Consider the following 23,227-nt stretch of genomic DNA (forward strand, 5'->3'; position numbering starts at 1 on the left):
TACAATAACAAGGTTAATTAATTCACAGCAGTTCTGCTTTTCATTGATTATACTCCCCATGTACTTAAGCCCTGAGGATTCTTCAGTTTCTTATCCGGTATTGATGCTGAATGCATTTATGTTTAGTGGTTGTTTCACAGTTGTCTGGTGTAATCCTGCTGAATCATTATTATTATTTTGTTCTCTAATCCTTCACTGTGTGCTTTATACAGCCATCACATTACTGTATGTTAAAGTTTTGCATGAAAAAACAAATTTAGAAGTGATTGAATTTAATTCACTTAATGCTGTTTGAGAATATTCAGTTTGAAAAATAAATTATAATATTTCATTATCATTCAAAATGTAAGGTTGGCTAAACTTTTTAAATATATTGAAATGAAAACTTTAAATAAAAACCAAAAAAGGTTTTAATCAAAAAATAATTTTATATTTTTCTGAGAATAAACGCTGCTCATATCAATTTTGTATCCTGATTCAGGTAATTTTGTTAATTTTCAGTTAATGCTCATTTGACTTAACTTTGCCAACCAACAACCATCTCTCATTAACCGAATATTCATTGTTAACTGGTCAGATTAACATTCAATTGTTATTAAATTGGAAAAAAGAATGACGTGTCTATTTTGTGTCTGACATTCCATATTGCATTTTAAACTACTAATTTATTTTAAAATGCAATATTTTTCACTTAAATGACAAATTTAGATTACAAAATGAAAACACTGACTGAATCCTTTTTAAGAACTGGCATAAGCTGTTTTTTCCAATCATATGTTTTTTTTTTTTCCGTCAAATAAAAATATCAGGCTACCTCAGTCAAATCGGTTGCTCCACAGAAAACAGGCCTGTGCATTTAATAAATGCTCCACTCTAATTCTTATATCACAAGCCTCTGTCAACATATCTAATATACTGTAAGTCATTAAATATTTTGTCTTTAGCATCTGATTTTTCCTTATGCTTGTGTGCTTTTATTTCCTCTCTCACAGTTGTTTATGCAGTGTGTGATGAAAGACAATGATGAGGCTCATATATTGACTTTTTGCAAAGTATAGTAAAGTATTTTCATTCCAAAAACGCGAGGAGCACTACACTTCCTTTATTATTAACCAAAAAAAAAGAAGCGCAGTGGTCTTTTTTTATGTCACCAGGAAATGACTGAATCAGCAGTGTATTGTGTGTGAGTGACAAAATGTATAAAGTTATACAGCTCTGGAACTGATAACAGTCTTTCCTCTATCTTTAAAAGTCCTCCATAGTTTTCTTGACAACACAGACAATGCTTTCACATCAACAGGAACCCTGCCTCTGCTTTCATTTGATTCAAGAATTAAAAAGATGCCTTTTCCACTAAGAGTGCAAAACGGCAAAAACGCATGGCACGTAGGGTGCGTAAGCAGTGCACAAAACACTCGTGGTCTTATGAGTGTAAACCATTCAAAACATGCACCTCTCAACGCAAAGAGCACGTCTGCTGTGATCAGCCCCTTATGCAGAGAAACTTTCAAAATGTAGAAAATAATATTTTTTAACCATTTAACTGATACCATTGATTGGTTAAAAATGCACCCTTTCAACTAACAGTCAATCTGTTATTTTGAGTGTCTCTATCCACAATATATTTAGCCGCAAAATGTCATCTTAGAATTATAAGGTTCTATCTGACATTTTTGTCTAAACTAAGTTATTCATATATTATCATTAAATGGCAACTTATTTACATTATGTGAAGTTTTTAAATAATTTTTAAAGACTTTTTTTTTTTTTTTTTAAAGCAAAAAAGGTTTTATCTACAAGATCGAACTCTATCTTGGCTCTATAAGGTTCTTTCTGTGAGCCAATCAGCATTTTGAATGCATGCACGAGGACCAATCAGAATCAGCTTTCTTTGTCTTTCCCTAGACTGCTCCTTTGAGAGTGGAAAAGACCAGAAAAAAAATAAATAAAAAAAAACTCTGAGTCGACTAAATAATGCCGCACCACACAAAATTGAGAAGAAACCTGAAACTGAAAAGATGTGTGTAAATGTGAAGATTTAGAAGACATTGAGATGAAATGTTCCATTTCACATTGTTGAAATAAAAAAAAACGTTCTAAAAAAAAAAGTAATCTATTAAATGTGAAATTTTTATTTGAGTCAAAAGTCAGTGAAACATTTTTCACTGTTTATTAAACTCTTTATTAAAATTTGCTCATTGTTTTCTTTTAACATCTTTAAATGTGATATTATGGGCAAAGACTAATTCTATAAGTATAATCCAATAATTTATATAAAGCATAAAATTCAATAAATATTATAATAATTATTACATAAAATCAACATCTGCTCTGGACAAAATATTTAGCACAGCCTTGTGTGCTTAATTTGAGCAAGAAAAAATACTCATCCTAAAACATTAAATAAATGTTATAAAAAGCTAATAAATTTACTTTCTCAAACATCAACATATTATTACAACACTGTTTTTTTTATTATTTTATTATTAAATTAATGAGCAGACTGGTTGTATTTTTTGAAAAATAAAGCTTTTATTAATGATTTGCCAGATAGAACCTTATAATTCCAAGCAAAATGACTTTTTAGAATTAGAAGTTTCTATCTACATTTGCTTTGTTTTATTTACCCTAATTTGCAAATGTAATTTTTTAATAAGAATTTTCATAATTTAGCGAATTTATATTTTAGGGTCTCTGTCATGTTATTGTACGAAAGAGAACTGTTACACACATATTACTTGCTATATGGAATGCAAAAATGTTGAAGCTCAATATCTGAAAATAATTCAGAACGCAGACAGAACCTTTTTATTCCAAGGTGACAAAAAGTATTTACAGGACTATAATAATAAATGCTTTTAGATCATCAAACCAATAAGCAGTAAGAGTCCATTAAATTATATATAACTATATTCCAATAGAAAACAATTGTTTCAAATTGTAATAATATTTTTTTTATTAAATAAACAAGCATCAACTTAGATATTATTCTTTTTCTGCTTGTTGATATTAAATATTCAAAACTGCAATGGAATATCTTGAATAATTACATTCGAGATGAATACCCCTTTAACTACCCCACCAAGAAAAAAAATGTTTGGACTGCATTTCTTAACTCCTAATGTCACCAGTTAACACACTCAATGCATTTTTTTCAACACCTCATCCTTTCTAAAATATAAACCTCTACCAAATGGTATATATGTCGGTTAATTGTAAAAGTACCGGAATTAATACATACACTATGAAAAAGCTGAAAAAATGAAGTGTAAGACCAATTTATTTAAAAAAATCTAAATAAAACATTTTATTATTAATATTATTATTTAAAACCTTTATTTTTTTAAGTATGCCATAAAATATTTCAGATCTTTATTTAACATGTTTTTTTGGGGTTTTTTTTTGTAAACCAACAATGCTGTGTGTGTAAGCCATTATTTAAAACAGTCATTCTTTAATGACTTTAACAGTCATTACTGAAAACAGTAAAAACATGGTCAACCGTTTGGTAGAGCGGGAGTCAAAGATATACTGTAATTATTTACAATATTTCTCTAAAATTTGCTCGCAATTAAACAATGCTGCATAAATCTACAGCTTTTTCCCACTCATAGTTCATCCTTAACCTTTTCTCTCATGAATATATTCATTTGAATTTCACGCACATTCAAAGAACGCCAGGTGATGAACAGATGCAGCAATATCTCGGACTTTATTCTCTGCCCCAATTCACACCTAATTTGCACTGACAGTTTTCAGGTTTCATCCCAATTATCACCAAGCAAGTCCAGACGCGTTTATATTCACCCTCCAAACAATAAAAAAAGAAATCAGTCATTTCAACAGCGCTGATGGACAGATTTTGACACTCAGTCCAATTATTGTGTCACAGTAACACAAAGAACCGTAAACAAGCCATCCTACGAGGGAAACCCGCTGTCTGATTGTTTTCACGTTGGCAAACCTATTGTGATGACATGCAAACGGCGAGCGCTAGAAGACACTTTTTTCACCTGTAAAAACAAGACAGGAGGTCCAGCTGAGATTCCACACTGGGACAAAAGCTTGAGGAGAAGGAACAAGTCACGCATGGATCTATACGTTGGAGATAATTGGGGCTGCTTGACGTCTAGAATTCACCGAGATCCACCTCCTGGTGATGCAAGTGAAAGGTATGAGCCAGCCCACTGAGAAAGCGGTGTGTAACATGCTCACCCTTCCCACCCCCACTGCCTCAACACCCACAGTCTTACACAAACCTCAGGCTGATTGATGATGTTTTGGTATAGGACGCTACAATGACCCTCCCCACTGCATTAGCAGAAAGAGACTCTATTTAGTCACGCATCCCTTCAGCCGAGGAAGGGGGACAATGACATCACGTTAAATACTTCGCGGTGGGCCTTATCAATCACACTTTTCAAATTAAAGATGTCAAATTGAATCTGATTCATGGAGGCAAATCAGAAGCACATGCGGGCAGGCAGCTTTACTTGTGTAGAAGGTTACTGCCGGAGTCTGAGATCATATCAAATTGACAAAATGGCATGGGAGCACTCCAAGAGCTTTGGCCAAACGTGCCTGATAAAAAACAAGAACTGTGTTGGAAAAATGGAGTGATGTTCATTTTTGCCTGGGTGTATTAGTGCTTGACTTAATGAATATATGAATTCACAAGCAATATACATTACATTGATACCCCAGCCCCTCATGATGGTGTCAAGGTCAATTCATTTATTAAACTATATGATAATTTCCCTTTGTTTTGATAAAGCAAGTTTCTCCTAGGAAAAAGGTGTATTTAAAGTGTTTTCAGTGTCATTATGTTGCATGTGTTCAAATAATAAGGCAGAGGTGTGACCACATAAATGTGCACTCTAAGAAATGCTGGGTTATTTAAACCCAAATTGGGTAAAATATGGACCAACCCAAACATTTGGGTTAAAACTGGTCCTAATAATTTAACTTTAAAAATTAACCAAGCTGTTGGGTTAGTCTCTATTACACCCAAAATTGAGTTGAAATAACCTGGCATTTTTAGAGTGTACTCAATATACTGATATTGAAAAGAAACTATAGACTATTTTTGTTTTATGTGCGCACAAAAGGTTTCATGCTGATTGATAATATTACAAACCACTGAAGGTAAATGGTCTGATTTGAGAATTCTGTTTGGTGGTATATTTTCGAACAAGTTGGGAACCTTGCTGTCAAGGGAGGATGAGGAAGCTCTCAGATTTCATCCACCCGATTCGAATGTTATCACTCGATTAAATAGGCATTGGGAACGCAGTATCGCAGTAGGTAGTGTTGTCGTCTCACAACAAGAAGGTCACTGGTTAGAGCCTCGGTTGAGTCAGTTGGCGTTTCTGTGTAGAGTTTGCATGTTCTCCCTGCATTCGCGTGGGTTTCCTCCGGTTGCTCCGGTTTCCCCTGCTGTGGGCCCCTGGATTAATAAAGGGACTAAGGCAAAAAAAATGAATGAATGAATGAATGAATGAATGGGCATTATCAGTGGTTATCAGCTGATAGATATGGGCCAGTAGGGGCCTTCTGCGCCTACAAGTAGGCTCAGAAGGCTGTTATCATCCATTCACATGGTTAATCAGCTATACTAATAGAGAAGACTCCAGATCCAGGTCTGTTTTTACATTACTGTGACAGTTGGGTTTAGGGTTGGGGTAGATTTTAGTAAAATACAAGTAATGGAAATGTAATAAACAATTTAAATAATTTATTTTAACTTCTGGCCACAGCCATATGTGAGCTATAGCTGATTAATCATGTGGATAAATGATAACAGCCTTCTGAGCTACTAATAGGCACAGAAGGCCCCTACTGGCGTATACAGTATCTATTAGCTGATATCCACTGATAACGCCCTTTCAATTGAGTGGTAACATTTGGCTGTTTTATCTTCATTTGTGTTCAAAATATGAACAACAATCTCAGAGGGTTTTTGATTGACATGAGGGTAATTAATAATAACATAATTCATAACATAAATTCTGGGTAAACTAACCATTGATTTGTACTGAATGGTCAGTTTAACAAAAATATATATATTTAAAAGAAACCCTCGTTCTTCCAGCTTTGATTTCCAAAATATTAATTTTAGGAATTAGGTTTTAGGTATTAATTATTTTATTGTTCAAAAACAGGTCATTTGAGGTTTATGTACAGTAGTTGTGAACAAAGACAAAGGGTTAAGGTCAGATATTTTGTTGACTGTTAAATTATATATACAGTTGAAGTCAGAATTATTAAACCCCCTGTATATTTTTCCCCCAATTTGTGTATAATGGAGAGAAGATTTTTTCAATACATTTCTAAAGAAAATAGTTTTTAATAACTAATTTATAATAGCTGATTGCTTTTATCTTTGCCATGAGGATAGCACTTAATATTTTACTATGTTCACAAGATGGTAGTATTCAGCTTAAAGTGCAATTTAAAGACTTAACTAGGTAAATTTGGCAAGTTAGGGTAATTAGGCATCTTCTGTAGACAATTATATATATAACCTTAAAAAAAAAAATTCGGCTTTTATTCTTGCCGAAATAAAACAAATAAAACATTCTTCGGAAGTAAAAAAATATTATAGTAAATTAGAACACCAGGGTTTGTAATAATGGCTCAGTTTAAATTTTTTTGGTGAACTCTCTTTTCAATATTTAAATGATGATAAATCCACTTTATATAAGTGTAAACAAAGTCTAGTCCAGCAAAAGCCCTTCGGCGGCTCCATTAGCACAGCTGCTTTTGCTGTTCTCTGTGTTCATAATCATTGCATTCCAGTCATGCAGTAATAAACATGGTTTAGGGTGACTAAAAGCGTTGCCAAGCCCCCTCCCATTACACTTGGCAGGGTCAGCCCCATTCAGCCCGCTTCGGGAGTGCAGCGTAAGTGTACTACCTTAATTAAAATCTGTCTAAATGGGAATGTCTCTTCTGCTGAATGGAAAGAGGAAATTCAATAGAGCATCCAGAGGACATGAGAAATAAGAGGGAAGTTATGTGGCCATTGACAGGACAGGACTCATCTGTTCCGCCGGGGAGACCGGATGGAGTCACATTTGCCTGATTGCTGTCTTTTCAGTGAATGCCCAGTGTTCGGGATTGTTCTTGAGCATATTTATTGGTCAATAATGCTAAGTTTATGCATGAAAAACACTTGTTTTTACTTGTGCTTGCTTATTAACAGGATGTACATCTTACACTAGCAATACATTACTTGAGAGAGGTTGTAAGAAACTAATGGATCTTGTTGAATGATGTTTTGGAGTTGGGATTCTTGTCAAATGTTATCATCTGACAAGGAAATTACTATTTACACTCAAAAATTTTACTTTGCTGCTTGTTTAAATTACTTATTTAAAATGGGTTGAAACAATTCTTAAGTTTGTTCAGACAACTGAATTGTTTTGTGTTTTATCCACTTAAAGCCAGTTCTAGCCACATATAAAACAATAGGCTAAAATGTTTTATTTTTTAATGTTTTATTATTTTAGATGTTTTATTATTTTAAGATTTTAGATGACAGATTAGTAATTATATATGGTTATACTTTTTTTCAATTCAATGAAATAGTAACTTTAATAAACAAAATATGTTTGTAAGAATGTGGTGAGCCAGTGATTCCCTTCTCTGCCAGAGACTGCTCTATGTTTTAAAAACTCTTTGCAAACTGTATCGATTAGACCTTCATTTTTTTTTCATCATTTTTTTTTATGTTAATTGTATAGTGTTATTTACTTGTGGATGTCTCATAACTAGGCCCACATGGAATGTGTACGCGCAGAAATCCGCAGATTTCCTTGGATTTTAGCCCTAGTTTATTTATTTACTTGTGTAAATGTGTGTAAACCTATATTTATTCAGTTTTTAAATTAATTTCAGTAATATTATTGACTAATATAAAATTGTTGACATGATTTATTAAGAAATAGCAAAAAAAAAAAAATGTCCGCAAATTCTGTCTAGCCTTACTGATGACTAGTGCGCCTCCACTAAGCCAGCGGTGGCAACAAAGCCGCAACGTCAACACACAGTATCTAACCATGCAGAGAATTCCGGGCCGAGAACAGTATGTAATCATGCCACACCATTACAGGCTCAGTGGAGAAGCAACCATAACCATACCAACGTGTTTTTAGAATGGCTCGACATGATAGTGGAAAAGTGGCTTTTGCGAGAAGATTAAGTTAACCTCTTAAGGCCCAAGGTGGTTTTTTTACATGCACTTTTTATTTATCTTTGCTGTTTGTGCTTATTGGAACCTAATTAGAACAAAACCTTAGTATCATCTTTTGATATGATGTACTTTTAGAGAAAAGGATGTCTATATATGTGTACTCGCGGTCTGAATTTTCATAAAACACTTTTTCCTGACTGTTTTTATATATAACATATGACTGTTGACTATCAGAGTAAAGACAAAAATGTTTGCCCATTTTAGGCAGTACATATAGTTCATGTGCTGCAAAACAGTTGCAGGATGACACTGTATGTCTGTAACAAAAATATAAAAAATATTAAAAAAAGCACAAAAAATGTGCTGTACACGTATGTGGCCACTAAGCCCTATAACAAACGGCCAACGAATCCCTCATTGTAAGCGTGTAGATTGCTGAAGCACATGTCAGAAAAATGACAAGAACACCGCACAAGGCTGGAGCTATAATGCTAAGGTAATTTAGCAAAAATATACTTTGAGTAGGAAAATAACCCTAACTGTCCCTCAAACTTCAGAGCACAGCGTCTTCGCGACATGAATCAAACCGGGATCTGCTACAGTGTTTGTCTTCTTTTTCTATACAGTGTTTGTGGGCGGGGCAGAGGATTTCAATTTTCCAGGGTCTATGTGCGCAACAAATGGGCGGGGCTTGAGTTCCGTATCGGCATCAAGCCGATTCGGCTAAAGACTTATTACTGCGGTTATTCATTCGAACCACTATGAGTCAACTTTTTATAGATGAATCAATAGTTTTGAACAGGGTATACTTTCAGATTTATGCCTTAGCTGGATATTTCAGTTCACTTGGAGCTGTGTTACACACTACATGGAAGGTAATTTTCAATAACCCATAATAGGGGTTCTTTAAAATAATAATATTTAATATTGTCTTTATTTTTAAATTTTGTAACAAATAATTCAATCCTGCGATGTGATTATTGCGGATACACACATTGCGATTTCGATGCTCAAACGATATATTGTGCACTAATATACTGTATACAAAATATGTCATATACACAGCAAAAATACATTTCTCAATTGTAAGTCACTTTTTACAAAAGCATTTGCTAAGGAACTAAATGTAAATGTAAAATGCAGGCATAGTCACATATTTCCAATAAGCCTGGGTGGTAATAAGGAACCGGTAACACAACAAAACTGACTTTTTACAGTAAGGGTGAGGTTTTTAAAAATGACCAAAATAATTGCCAAAGGGATTACTTCTAATTAAATTAATAAAGCAGAGAGAGGTGAAGTGGTTATTTTGAGTTTTAAAAAATGACATTACTTGGCACAGGAAAAATATAGTACGAAAATGCAGATGAATTAAAAACAACAAGCCATTAGGTGAGCCTGAAGTTAATTAAAATGGACAAGAGCAAATGTATTAGAGTGTTATTACTCAAACCCAGAATAAGGATTTTTGCTGGAGATGAAAAACCTAGACATGAACTAAAAGACCAAACATGCAAATAATCAAAAGAAATTGAAGTACAGCTCCTGAATTACAGCTCCTGAATAGCATAAAGTATTTTTTTTATTTTAGTCTTTTTTAACAGTCTTTGTTTTACTGTAACCTTTTAAAAAGAAACAGTGTCAAAATAAATACAATTATTATTAAAAATGAAATTAATTTCTGTTTGTCGCATGTAGTTAACTATTTCTGTGATGTGGGTAAAGGGAGTGTTTCAATCCGGCTACCACCGCAAGTATACTGCGGGAAGCACTGTAATTGTAATTTTTTTCCATAAGGTGGTGAAATAAATACATTTAAAAAATAATAATAAAACATTGGTTTAAAAAGTACTTTATGACACCCACATCCGTCAATAAAACACAGGTTTATGTTTTAAATAATAACTTCATTTTAGACCTATATAAACTATAAAACTTCTATGCAAATTAATGCAATACTATATGTAAAAACTAAATTGTTTTATACTATTGCAGCATATAGCCTATAAAAAGGTCAACATTGCCTTGTTAAACCGGAAGTGATAGAGACAGAGGAAATGAATTAAAATAATATAGCCCACTTTGCAGCTTTCTTTTAAATTATAGTAGGCCTATATATAAAAATAGTACCGGACTGTTTCTAAGTGTTTCGCTGGTAATGTCTTTAAATAAATAATTAGGCCTATTTAATTATTATTTTATTATTTATGTACAGAAATTGAGACATAAAATGAAATAGTAAAATATAATCAACAATGAAAATGTAAATTAAAACTGTAAATGAAAACGTAAATGAAAAAGTTTATTTATTGACTGTCTTAGTTCTATCACTTTAAAAGAACAAACACTGTACATCTCTATATTTATGATAAAACACTGTTTTATTTATTTATTGATTTATTTATTTATGCCTATTATATGTATTTATGTTGGTACTTTCATTTTAGTTGTCTTTTATTTCTTTAATTTTACTTTCCAAAATGAATCCTCATTTCACTTAACAAGTTTACAATGATACTAAAGCTTGTTAACAAGTTTTTAATGACAAAGGAAGGAAAATATAATCCTTTGTTTCATTGTTTCATCTTCGTTTACAAGTAGCAGGGTATTTACAGTTACTGTATAGGCTATTTCTGTCCGTTCGCATCCTGTTCCTTTGTCCCCCCTAGCGGCATTGTCGCAAACTACGGTCATACCTAAAATCACGTTATTACTCCTTTAGAGCGGCAGCGGTACAAGGCTTGGCAGTAATGCTCATTTTAACGTGTCACTCATTGTAAATATCAAAAAATAATAATAATATTTTGAAACAAAAAGTGCATATTTACATTATAATCACTCTACAGGTTGACAGGGTTTGTTTGCTCACTTTACACACAAATCCAAATTGGAACAAGATTTCAATTTGCATCAGCCAGCTATAGATAGATAGCCATCTCTGGGTCTTCTACAGGATATTTAAACTTAACTACACTTCAGCCTAAAGGACCAGAGTACATCCATCAAACTAAATATCATTACACTTCAGTGCAAAAATTGTATGGTAAATGCCCATGCATGGAATAGGTTCAGAAAGAGGTAGCATTCTGTTTGAGACAGTAGAGTGTATGTCATTATGATGTTGCTTTAAAATTATTTAAGTGGGTTCTCGGAAAAGAACATGGATTTAAGCCAATTCACATTTTCATGCCCTCCATAAAAGTCAATGACGTCAATTATACTTCATATTGAAAAGGTTTGTTTTGAAGGTTTGTTTGATAGTCTAAATATAGAAAAGAAAGCAATGAACAAAACTTGACCTGGTGCACACTGCAAAACTTGCTTGCAACCACAAGTGGGAAGTCTTTATCTTACAAGGTTAAACATTTATTCTCCATCTATTCAATGTTTTTACTCCTACTCTGTGACATGTGAAACAAAAAATGACATGACTAGAAATCGATGGCACATTATGAGAGCTTCACTGAAACATAAACCCCACTTTGACCTATCACACACTGACAACCTGCAAACTCCTGCAATAGTACTTGTACAAACAAACAATCTAATGTCCCAGGCCTTAATGCTCCTATAATACCCTGCTTATTACAGTAAACTGCATAAAATGGACCAGCTTGTGAAACACAAATGTAATAAGTTAGCATAATTATATTCATATATAGAGTACAATCTGTATATAAAATCCATTACCATTATAATTTTATAATATATTCACATCAGTGAGTCAAACCTTTGCATGATAACATCACCCAATCATCTTTCTTCTCATTTCTCTTGCCATAACACACAGTTACAGCATTAGTAGTTTCAGTATATCTCAAGAGCACGAAACAAACATTTTGAATCATTCATTCAATTATTTTCCTTAGGCTTAGTACCTGCCTTATCAAGGGTCGCCACAGTGGAATGAAGCACCGATTTTGATTTAATTAGTTAGAAAGTTAAAAAGTTAGCTTGACAAGATAAAATTGTCTGATCTACAGAATTATGATGTGTTTAAATGACACAAAGCCAATAAAGTTTACAATGAAATCATGTTTGTAAACAAAATATTGTTTTCTAGTGTCTTTCAAAATGAATCAACAAGCAGTTTATTAAAACATGTTAAAACATAGAAAAATTAGTTTTATTAGCCATTTCTCCACGAAAATTTATATCGGATAATATTGCTACTATAAAAGAAATATTGGTTCCACCTTATATTTATATGATCTAATATCTATTTGAAACAAAACAAATAAATACTATGTACTTACTACGATTATAATGTATTACTGAACACTTCTATTACACAGGCTCATTGTGTAAACGTACCCCTGTATACATTTCTGAAGAGAACAAATGATAAAACTACAGGGTGTATGACGCCACCGATGACTTCTGTTTCTTTTCGCACTACCAGCTAACCCCTTACATCCACGTGGAAGGCTTTTTAGCTAATACCAGTTTGGCATACACAGCAATCGTAGCTGCTGGGATGTATTTCGCACTGTTCAGAAATGTACAGTTAAAGTCAGAATTATTAGCCCCCCTGTTTATTTTTCCCCAATTTCTGTTAAAAGGAGAGAAGATTTTTTAGCACATTTCTAAACATAATAGTTTTAATAACTCATTTGTAATAACTGATTTATTTTTTATCTTTGCCATCATGACAGTAAATAATATTTTACTAAATATTCTTCTGTACAGCTTAAAGTGACATTTAAAGGCTTAACTAGGTTAATTATGTTAACAACTCAGGTTAGGGTAATCAGGCAAGTTATGGTAGGATGATAGTTTGTTCTGTAGACTATCGAAAATAAAATTAGCTTAAAGGGGCTAATAATTTTGACCTTAAATATGTTTAAAAAATTAAAGCCTGCTTTTATTTCAGCCGAAATAAAACAAATATAAAATAAAAGTAAAAAAAAGATTTTCTCTAGAAGAAAAAAAATATTATCAGACATACTGTTAACATTTCCTTGCTCTGTTAAACATCATTTGGGAAATATTTAAAATCGAGAAAAAAAATTCAAATGGTGGCTAATAATTCTGTCTTCAACTGTATATAGGGGTACGCATCAATAATGGACCTACCACACGAGTAGGGTTAGGGACTGTTTGGGGGTATGAGTAGGCTTAGGGTGGGTTAAGTTCTAGGAGATGGTCAACAGTGTTAGGTAAGACTTTATTTTAGCCCATCATTAATTCTGTTTATTTACTTTAGTAAATGTGTGTAAATCTATATTTATTCAGTTTTTAAATTAATTACAGTAATATTATTGACTAATATGAAAATGTTCATCTGATTTATGTACAATGCAGTTTGTACAGTAATATTTTCTGTATTTTGGTAGAGATATTACTGTATCTTAGATATTTGCTTTCTTTAGTAAAAAAAGTGAATCTAATTGGATTTGCATTGTAAACATTAAATAAAAGCCAAAACAATATTTTTTATTTCACATATTAAGTTTTTAGTCATCATAATTGCAAAATAATTCCGCAGAAATCTGCAGATTTTTACAAAAATATCTGCAGATATAGCAAAAAACGTTCACAGATTCCGTCTGGCCCTAGTCATAAGTACAATGTAAAAACATGTATCTACACTATAATTGCATTGTGTCAAAGTATTCATTTCAGTGTAAGTACATATTAGTTAAGGCCACCTAGTATAATATAGGTATATATATATATGTAATATAATATAATATAATATAATATAATATAATATAATATAATATAATATAATATAATATAATATAATATACCTAGCAAAATATTTACGGTCTTAAGATTGTGTAATTTTTAAGAATTTGTGAGGAATATTTTGAGCTCTTTTGTGCTTTTGAAATGGGTTGCTTTTTATGATGGCAGGACATTTCCTCAAACTATACGTCATATACAAAACTGTGCTTAAAAAAAGAAATAATCTAGCCTCTTGTTCCGCTTTAACAGCATAAGCAGAGTAATTCAGCCTGCAATCTTCTAGCATTTTTGGTAAGTCTGTCGAGAGAGTTAAACACAACCCACTATTGTTCAAAGAAAATAAGGTACACATTGAGGATCTCTGATGGTGAACACTGACCATTAGTACTATTATTTTTTTCATAGACTGTTCGCTTTTAACATCTTAAAACTTTGCTGTCCGAATTGAAGTGTGCTCAGACTTCTAATGCATTCCAATCAAACTAAGAAGTACACAAATAGCATTCATGCACAGACTCTTGCAGTTTTTGAGCTGTATAAAAGAAAAATATTGAGTTTGTCTTATTTATCATCTTTTCTTCCATTCTATCTTTTCTTTAGACACTTAATATTATTAGTCAGGATTCTCCTGTACCTTCCATCATCGGCAAGAGTGACTGAGAGTTCATATTTCAGTATAAACAAATTTGATTTAAAATGACACAAGGAGCAACAGTTCAGTTTTCATAAAACATCAGAGAAACATCAACCTACCGCACACTAAAAATGCCAAAAATGAACCAGCTTTTCCCACCTTGGGAATCCTGAAAATGACTTATGACTACACCAATCAATCATTAAAATAACCAGTCAGAGGTAAAGTGAAAATATTTGACTACAAAAGTTTGAACTAAATCACTATATATAGTTGGCAAATACTGCTATTGTTGTACCACATGATGTTTTTTAAAGAGCCCTATTTTGCATTTAAAAATGTCATATTTTGGTTTTAGAGATCTCCAACAACATGCTGATATGCGTGCAAGGTCAAAAAACACTTTCATCGTTTTTTATTATTTATTTATTTTTACCTAATTATCTCAATGACTCCTATTTGATTCGTTCAGTGATTAATTTGTTCCCAAACCCCTCTTTAGCGCAAAGCTAATCTGCGATGATTGGGGCAATGACCCAGTCTGTTGCGACAGGTTGACTGCGTTCAGCACGAGACAGAGAGAAATTCCTACCACAGTATGAAGTAGCACAGAGTTTGTGAGAGCCCAATGCACGAATGCAATAAAGCAATGCAGTTAAACACAAGCATATTACTCTACTCTTAACCCTAACCCCAATAACATAACACATTCAGTATTAATCCACACAGTGGCAAAAGTTGAACTATTTTGAAAATTGACCATGTGAGGAACAGACAATAGTGGCCATAGCAAAGGCAAATGCAGAAGATTTTCAATTCAGATACACATTAACATCAGTAAAGGATGAAGCACGCATCACGCATGTAGTTTTGGACTTGATATGTGAACAGCCCCAAACGGATTTAACCTGAGAGATACAGTACAAGCACCGATCTAAAATCGATACGTGATTACATACCGCGCGGAGTGATTACAACTTATAACATACAATTAAACACATATTTTGCAAACTAGCGACGCAGTTGCGCAGTAGGTAGTGTGGATGTTTCCCAGAGATGGGTTGCGGCTGGAAGGGCATCCGCTGCGTAAAAACATGCTGGATAAGTTGGCAGTTCATAAAGAACTAAGCCGAGAAGAAAATGAATGAATGAATGAATGAATGAATGAATGAATTTTGCAAACTACACAAAATGAGGCAACAATTTTAATTACACTTACATGTTATGCTACGGAGGAAGAAGAAACTGTCTATATGAACTGTAAAAATACTGACAAAGTCCCTGTCAAAGTCTGACATAGTTCCATAGTCTCTGCTGCTCCTTCAATAGCAAAAGGCAGCCGAATCTAGCGTTGCAGTGTAGGTTATTGTATAAAAAAATCTGAAAAATGTCAGAAACAAACACAGCACTAGGTTGGCTATACTCTGGTATTGTTGTGAAACTGAACTTTAACCCTTTATTCCCGCAGCCGAATCTCCATCTGTCAGTGATCTTCATCTTTGCGTTATAATCAGTCCAGTGTTCCCCGCACCTTCGCTAGTATCTAAAGTGAAAGCGTGTGAACATTTTACCGCAAATGGAACTAAATATTTGATGATGTACTGTATTGAAATCGATGCGATCAAACAAAAGATCTGAAACCAACTCGATTTGTTTATTCGACTCTGACGCCCCATTCACACGGGGCTTCAGCGTCAACGCTTAACTGAAGGCATGTCTGAAGTTGGGGCTAACACGATCGTCACAGCAGCGTCAGCCAATGAAATTCAGTCAGCAATAGGCCACTGTCTAGCTGGTGTGTTTGCATACAGCAATTTGATTGGCTGACGCTTCGGTCAGCGCTTGAAAAGTTGAGCTAGTCCCAACTTCTACAGCGAGCAACATCTCTAAAGCGCCGCCAACGGATCATCAATGCAGTTCGGCAATGCCTGACGTCAACCATTCAAAGTGAATGAGAAGCGTTGATGCTGACACCCTGTGTGAATGGGGCGTGAGTCGAATATTTCGCCAAAGAATCAATAGTGCGCTGTCAGATTTAAACCTCAGCTAGATGTTTTCATTCACTTACACACTGTATAGAAGCTCATTTTCAAAAACCTATAATAGGGGTTCTTTAAGATTAGCTTAGATTTATTAGACTTGACTTAGTGTTATGCATTTTGGTGTTATAAATCCTGAATAATCGCGTGCAAGATAATTTGTTTTGTCTTTACTAAAACATTGCAATATTCTGCATAATCTAACGAAGAAACATAAAGACCTTCAGTGCTATTTCTGAATAGTAAGGAATTATAGGGTATTTGCCAGTAACCTGGGTTAAGCGCTTCTGGCGAACTGTATGTCAATGCAAAAACCGGTGCGTTTAAGGTCAGTTTTCTTTAAAAATCTGCGATCTAAACTAGCTGAGTCATATCTGATATAAAGTGGGTCTCAGATTGTACAAGAAGCACTGCATTAAATTACATTTTCCCCCGCCATGTCTTTATAATATGAGCATTTATTTTACCCCAGTATATTCAATGGAGCTTTTGCGCTAGCCTGCCGATTCAGATGGGCACGTGTGAGTAAATGGCTTTTTGTCTCGTTTTACGCGTGAGCAACTAAATGAATGCCAAAGTTTATTTAACTGAATGTATTTTAATAACATTACAACACCAATGCTGTAAAAGGAAAGGTAAAAAAATTGAAAAAGTTTCCAATAACAGGTCACCGGAAGTTTATCAGTATGGGGAAAACACTAGCTCGGCATATACCTTATTTTGCACTGTTGGGATAATTTTGCACAGCAAGATGGCCACTGGTTCGTGTATCAGCTGGGTCAGTTGGCATTTCTATGTGGAGTTTTCATGTTCTCTTCATGTTTGTGTGGGTTTCCTCCAGGTGCTGCGTTTTCCCCCACAGTCCAATTCGTAGTGTGTATGTGTGTGTGTAAATGAGGGTGTTTCCCAGTACTGGGTTGCGGTTGGAAGGGCATCTGCTGCATAGTTGGTGGTTCATTCCACTGTATCTACCTCTGATAAACTAGGGACTAAGCTGAAGGAAAAGGAATGGACGAATGATTTTGCTCAGCTGCCAAAGTGTCAACTGAGATCTAAAAGGGGTTTTGAGACACTCTTTGGTTGCTTCTATTTAGTTTTACACTTATTCCATTCACCTGTTGTACAAGATCTGATTTTTGTTAAGTGAGATACTCTGGACAACAACCCTAGGTCCAGTCTTTCACATGAACATACATTTGACACTACTGTACCTACCTAGAGGTGGATTTAGTGATTTGGGGGCCCTAAGCAACTCCAGCTATGGGGCCTCGAGTCCTGAAATGCACTTTGTACTTATATTTCATTTTTATTTATTTTGCTGTTTTTTTAATGTCACTCAATCTTCTTTTTCTACGTTTTACTGTATGGTAATGTAATCTCTACATTTTAAATTATTAGTTTTCTTGAAACGAATGTACAACTAAAAATAATAAATATACATATATTGTTTATAAATTTGACTGATGGACTGCTCCATGATTGGAGGTGGTGGATATTTTATTTTATAATATTATACACAACATTGCATTATTATATTGTTTATTGTATAATAAATAATATTTAATGATGTAAAATTGTATTTGTTTTACTCACACTATACAAAATATGATAGAAAGAAATGTTATATATAGTTTATAGGTATAATTTGCACTTTTATTTATTGGGGGCCCTCAGATGTCCTGGTGCCTGAAGCGGGCTCTTACCTTGCTTACTGGTTAAATCCACCCCTGATTGCAGACCAGTGTACAGCCCTCAATGGTAGCCGTGCTCCTGGTGAAAGTCACCACAGCTTTCAGCAGGATAATGCACATGACACTGCACACATGTGAAACGATTTGATGAACATGATGGAGAGTTTATGAAGTTGCCTTGGTCTGCATTTTTATCTGCGGAATGAGATGGATCAACAAGTTTGTCAGACTTTGATTCCACTTTGCATACAATACTTCTGTATAGATCTGCTAATTTCTTAGGCCCTTTTTACACCTGGTATTGAGGTGAATAAGTAGACGGAGAAACATTACTGTTTACACCTTTAAATACATGTATTTTTTGACCACTAATATCAGAAACACGTACTACATAAAAAATGGCATGTCAACACATTAGTTGAACAGACTTTGCTTTTTGGATGGAATATCCAGTGCCGAATTTTGTGCTATTTTTAACCTTTGACTGAGGCGCGTTCGCTCCACTTAGATTGACAGCAATTATCCTGCCTTAACATAAAGTATCAAAACAAATAGGTTTCATAGAGCAGTGCTTTCCACATCCGATCTAAAAGCCACTTCATACCTTGAGTGACTACAGCAGGAGGGAAAATAAACAGCATAAGTGTGAGCAAATTTCTTTTCAGACAAAAATTCCTTCATTCATTTTCCTTCGGCTTAATCCCTTTTTTTAATCAGGGGTCACCACAGCGGAATGAATTGCCAACTATTCCAGCAAATGTTTTACCCAGCGGATGTCCACCCATACACTCTTTCATTCACACACACTCATACACTACAGCCAATTTAGTTTATTTGATTCAACTATAGAGCGTGTCTTTGGACTATGAGAGAAACCTGAGCACATATTGGAAACCCACTTGAACACGGGGAGAACATGCAAACTCCACACAGAAATGGAAACTGGCCCAGTCAGTACTTGAACCAGTGACCTTCTTACTGTGTGGCGACAGTGCTAACCACTGAGCCACCGTGCAAAAATACAAAAATCAATTTTCAACCAACAATTTTGGCAGCTGAAAATTCAGTGCATCCCTAGTATTGATTTTTCCTACTACGCATGTCAATGGATACTGGTTTCCAGCTTACTTCAAAATATCTGACCAAAGCAAAAAAAGAACCTTATAAACGTATGGAACCACTTAAGGGTAAGTAAATATTGAGTAATTTTGATATTTGTAATATTGTTGGGTGAACTATTCCTTTAATAGAAGGTGTAAACATTATACATTTGAGTCAGATACCATATGGCACCAGGGATTTTTAAGACTCTGCATCTCAGTGGGTCAGTGGTGCATTGGCATGCATGCAGAGGATTACCTAATGTAATCGAATTCATTAAGACATATTGATTAATAAATCTCATTTATGGCACTTTCATTAGTTAACTGAACCGACTTTACAATGTAGGCTAAAGGCTGGGTTTGTTGTGTAAAATTTGATATCTGTAAACAGTCAACAATGACAAACATTTGGCTACAAATGATTTCTGAACAGTCATACAAAAGTTTCAGGATAAAAATTTCAGCATTGCAGAATAAATGAAAACAAAAAGAGGTTGTGTGAAAACCACATCGATTAATAATGTACATGACTCTCATCCTGCTGCTGGGGTCGTTTCAGTTGGGTTTGGCAATCTTCGCAAGCGATAACATTTGCATACGATATTAACACATGATTAAATAAAGAGACATCATTGTCGCTGATAAAGGCACTTGAGGTATGAAGGGCTGTTTGTGCTGTATAGTCTCTCTGTGCGCTGAGACAAGAGTTCTTTCTCATGGAAATCAGCGTGTCTCCACTTCCTCCGTGGGTCATCCACCTCAGAGTGTCCTCTCTCTGCTTTTCAGCAGAAACATGAATTTAACCCTGCTCATCTGACTACATGGCCTCCATTACAGACTCAGTGGTTTAAAAATGGCACACAAGCCATTTGTGGGATGTGTGAAACAAGCATACTTTTAAAAAATGACTGAATCCAAAAGGTTTCCCAGAGATGGGTTGTGGCTGGAAGGGCATCCGCTGCGTAAAAATGGGCTGGATAAGTTGGCGATTCAGTCCGCCGTGGCGACCCCGGATTAATAAAGGGACTAAGCCGAAAAGAAAATGAATGAATGAACGACTGAATCCAAAAGGAGTTTTAGAGGCTGATGGCACAAGTGGACATTTTAAAGCTATATTTTAGGTTCCAATTTGGGTTAACGCTTAATTGAAGAACTTATAATGTAACTTTAGGAACATTTAATCTTCAAAGAGTCAAATTATGAACCCTGAACAGGCATAAAAAGTAGTTATTAAAAAGAAAGTGAGCTTTTAAGAAGAGAGCTGTACATATAATGTACAAATATACAAATGGTAATCTCAAAAGGATAAGATTTCAATTTAGTCAAGTCAAAAACATTTAGCATCAATGAACCAATGGGACAAATATATCAGTAAGTTAGCAATGCCAAGATTATGTATTTATTTTATTGACTTTTTTTTTAACATAAATGAACATATTTTTTTAGTATCATGCATTCATGTAAATTTTCAATGAAAAAAAGAAAAAAAAAAAGAGATTGTATATATAAAGCAGAAGTTTTTTTTTTTTTTTTTTTACAACAGATATAACCATTACAGAGCATCTTTAGGTGTCAATATACTTCTTGCTAAATTGCCTATTAGGCTGTATCCGTGTCAAAAAACGTATATTTTATTCATAAAACGCCTCCTCTGAGAAATGAGATGCTGCGTTCTTTCCTCCCTGGTTCTTCCACTTGGTCATATGACCTTCGCGGATTTTTAATGGAAAATTGTTTAAACATTACAGCATTCATACTATTGTTTTCCCCTTCTTACAATATATACTATGCACAAAAACCTTACAAATATACTTTGCACAATACAATAAAACTCATTTTAATAGGGATTTCAGCAAATACCCCCCTTAATGCGGCGACGCAGTGGCGCAGTGGGTGGCACGTTCGCCTCACAGCAAGAAGGTCACTGGATCTATCCTCCGCTCAGTTGGCATTTCTGTGTTTAGTTTGCATGTTCTTCCTGCGTTTGCGTGGGTTTCCTCCGCGTACTCCGGTTTCCCCCACAGTCCAAAGACATGCGGTACAGGTGAATTGGGTAGGCTAAATTGTCCGTAGTGTATGAGTGTGTGTGTGAATGTGTGTGTGGGTGTTTCCCAGAGATGGGTTGCGGCTGGAAGGGCATCTGCTGCGTAAAAACTTGCTGGATAAGTTGGTGGTTCATTCCGCTGGGGCGACCCCAGATTAATAAAGAGACTAAGCCGACAAGAAAATGAATGAATGAACCCCCTTAATGCATTTTCGCCTTCATTAATATTTTCAAGGTGATGTTTATTTTCATCGTTTCATTTAAACACCTGAGATACATAAGTTATATAGAACTTTAATAATAAACCTATATAAAATGCTGCGCTTCCCAACTCCTTTTTTTTATGACTTGCGAGTTTTATTGAGCGAGTTTTGCGCTCAAGTCTGCATCGATGCGTCCTCGATATCAAGAACACATCCAGGACAGAACACGAGGATGCAAGAATGCTGAAGGACGCATATTGAGAAGCAGCCTGGGTGTTTGGTTAGTTGAGTAGGTCGGTTGGTTGATTGATTGGTTGACTTGGTTGGTTGGTTGATTGATTTGGCTGGTTGATTAGTCGGCCGATTGATTAATTGATTGAATAGTTAATCTCACAAGCTTTTTAAAGAGAAGTTTGTTTATGAATATGCATGCCTATTAACAAACTATTGAAGTATAAAAACTTCACCTTTTTAATCTGAATGGGAAAGGTTAATGCAAGTCAAAGTTATTCATTTAATTTGACAACATTTTACAATAACACAAATACTAGTTTTTTGTTGTTTTGTTAAGTATGCAGATTAAACATGGACTGTTCTTGAATAGAGTTAGGAAGTCAAACATATTCAGTTAAATTGATTTAATCAACCTTTCAAATTAGGTAAACACTAGTTCTATTTTTGTATTTGGCGTCACGGTGGCGCATTGGGTACCACGATCGCCTCACAGCAAGAGGGGTCCTGGGTCAGTTGGCATCTCTGTGTGGAGTTGGCATGTTCTCCCCGTATTCGAGTGGGTTCTCTCAGGGTGCTCCGGTTTCCCCCACAGTCCAAAGACACGTGGTATAGTGAATTAGGTATGCTAAATTATATTTATTAAAATTAAAATAGTCCGTAGTGTATGTGTGTAATTGAGAGTGCGTTTCCCATAGATGGATTACAGCTGGAAGGGCATCCGCTGAGTAAAACATATGCTGAATAAGTTAGCGGTTCGTTGCGCTGTGGTGACCCCAGATTGAATTAATTGAAATGAAATGAATTGTTAATTAATTTTTGTTGTTATTTGACATGGGTAAAATAATTTCAAAGAATTGCTTAAAGAGGTTACTGTAACAAAATGTTTTGATTTACGGTATAAACAATTTTTGAAAGTGCTAAAACATATTTTATGTGCGTTATTATTGTTACGACTGACTTTTTACCAAAATAAGAACCCAAAACATCATCCTTGTTTAAGCCCTCTACAATCCCATTCCTAAACCCTTTGTGAGTTGCTCACCTCCTCTGACGTAAAAGAAGTCTTAAACAGGTCATCTGCATTCATATTTACTCAGCTGTAGACGGAACTTCGTAAAACCTTCGTCGTTCGCCAGTCATAACGTCACCTGTGTGCAGTTTACATACTGATCAGCTCACGACATAAAGGCACGGACTTCCCAAACAGGGACCATCTAAACTTTAGTTACTTCCTCTACCCGACGCGAACGAAATATTAAAGAGGAAAGCTATTAGTCATTGTGCCTTTTTAAAGCAATCTGACTAAAACATTTATTTGTTTTATTGATTTGAAGCGTCGCAAGGAACCTGTCACCTCCCTGTTGCTTTGCTATAAAGTCGAGCGCGCGAGCCAG

General features: G+C 34.7%; 1 long non-coding RNA gene across 1 annotated transcript; it reads right to left on the bottom strand.

The window, feature by feature from the left end:
• Nucleotides 1-3,440: 3,440 nt before the first annotated feature.
• Nucleotides 3,441-23,227, bottom strand: LOC141379107 (uncharacterized). The gene is made up of 3 exons (XR_012395094.1): nt 22,876-23,227; nt 18,262-18,444; nt 3,441-5,463 (listed from the first exon to the last, which is right to left on the bottom strand). It is a non-coding gene; the product is annotated as an uncharacterized lncRNA (long non-coding RNA).

The sequence above is a fragment of the Danio rerio genome, chromosome 19 (genome assembly GCF_049306965.1).
Source record: "Danio rerio strain Tuebingen ecotype United States chromosome 19, GRCz12tu, whole genome shotgun sequence".
In the NCBI taxonomy this organism is placed as follows: Eukaryota; Metazoa; Chordata; class Actinopteri; order Cypriniformes; family Danionidae; genus Danio; species Danio rerio.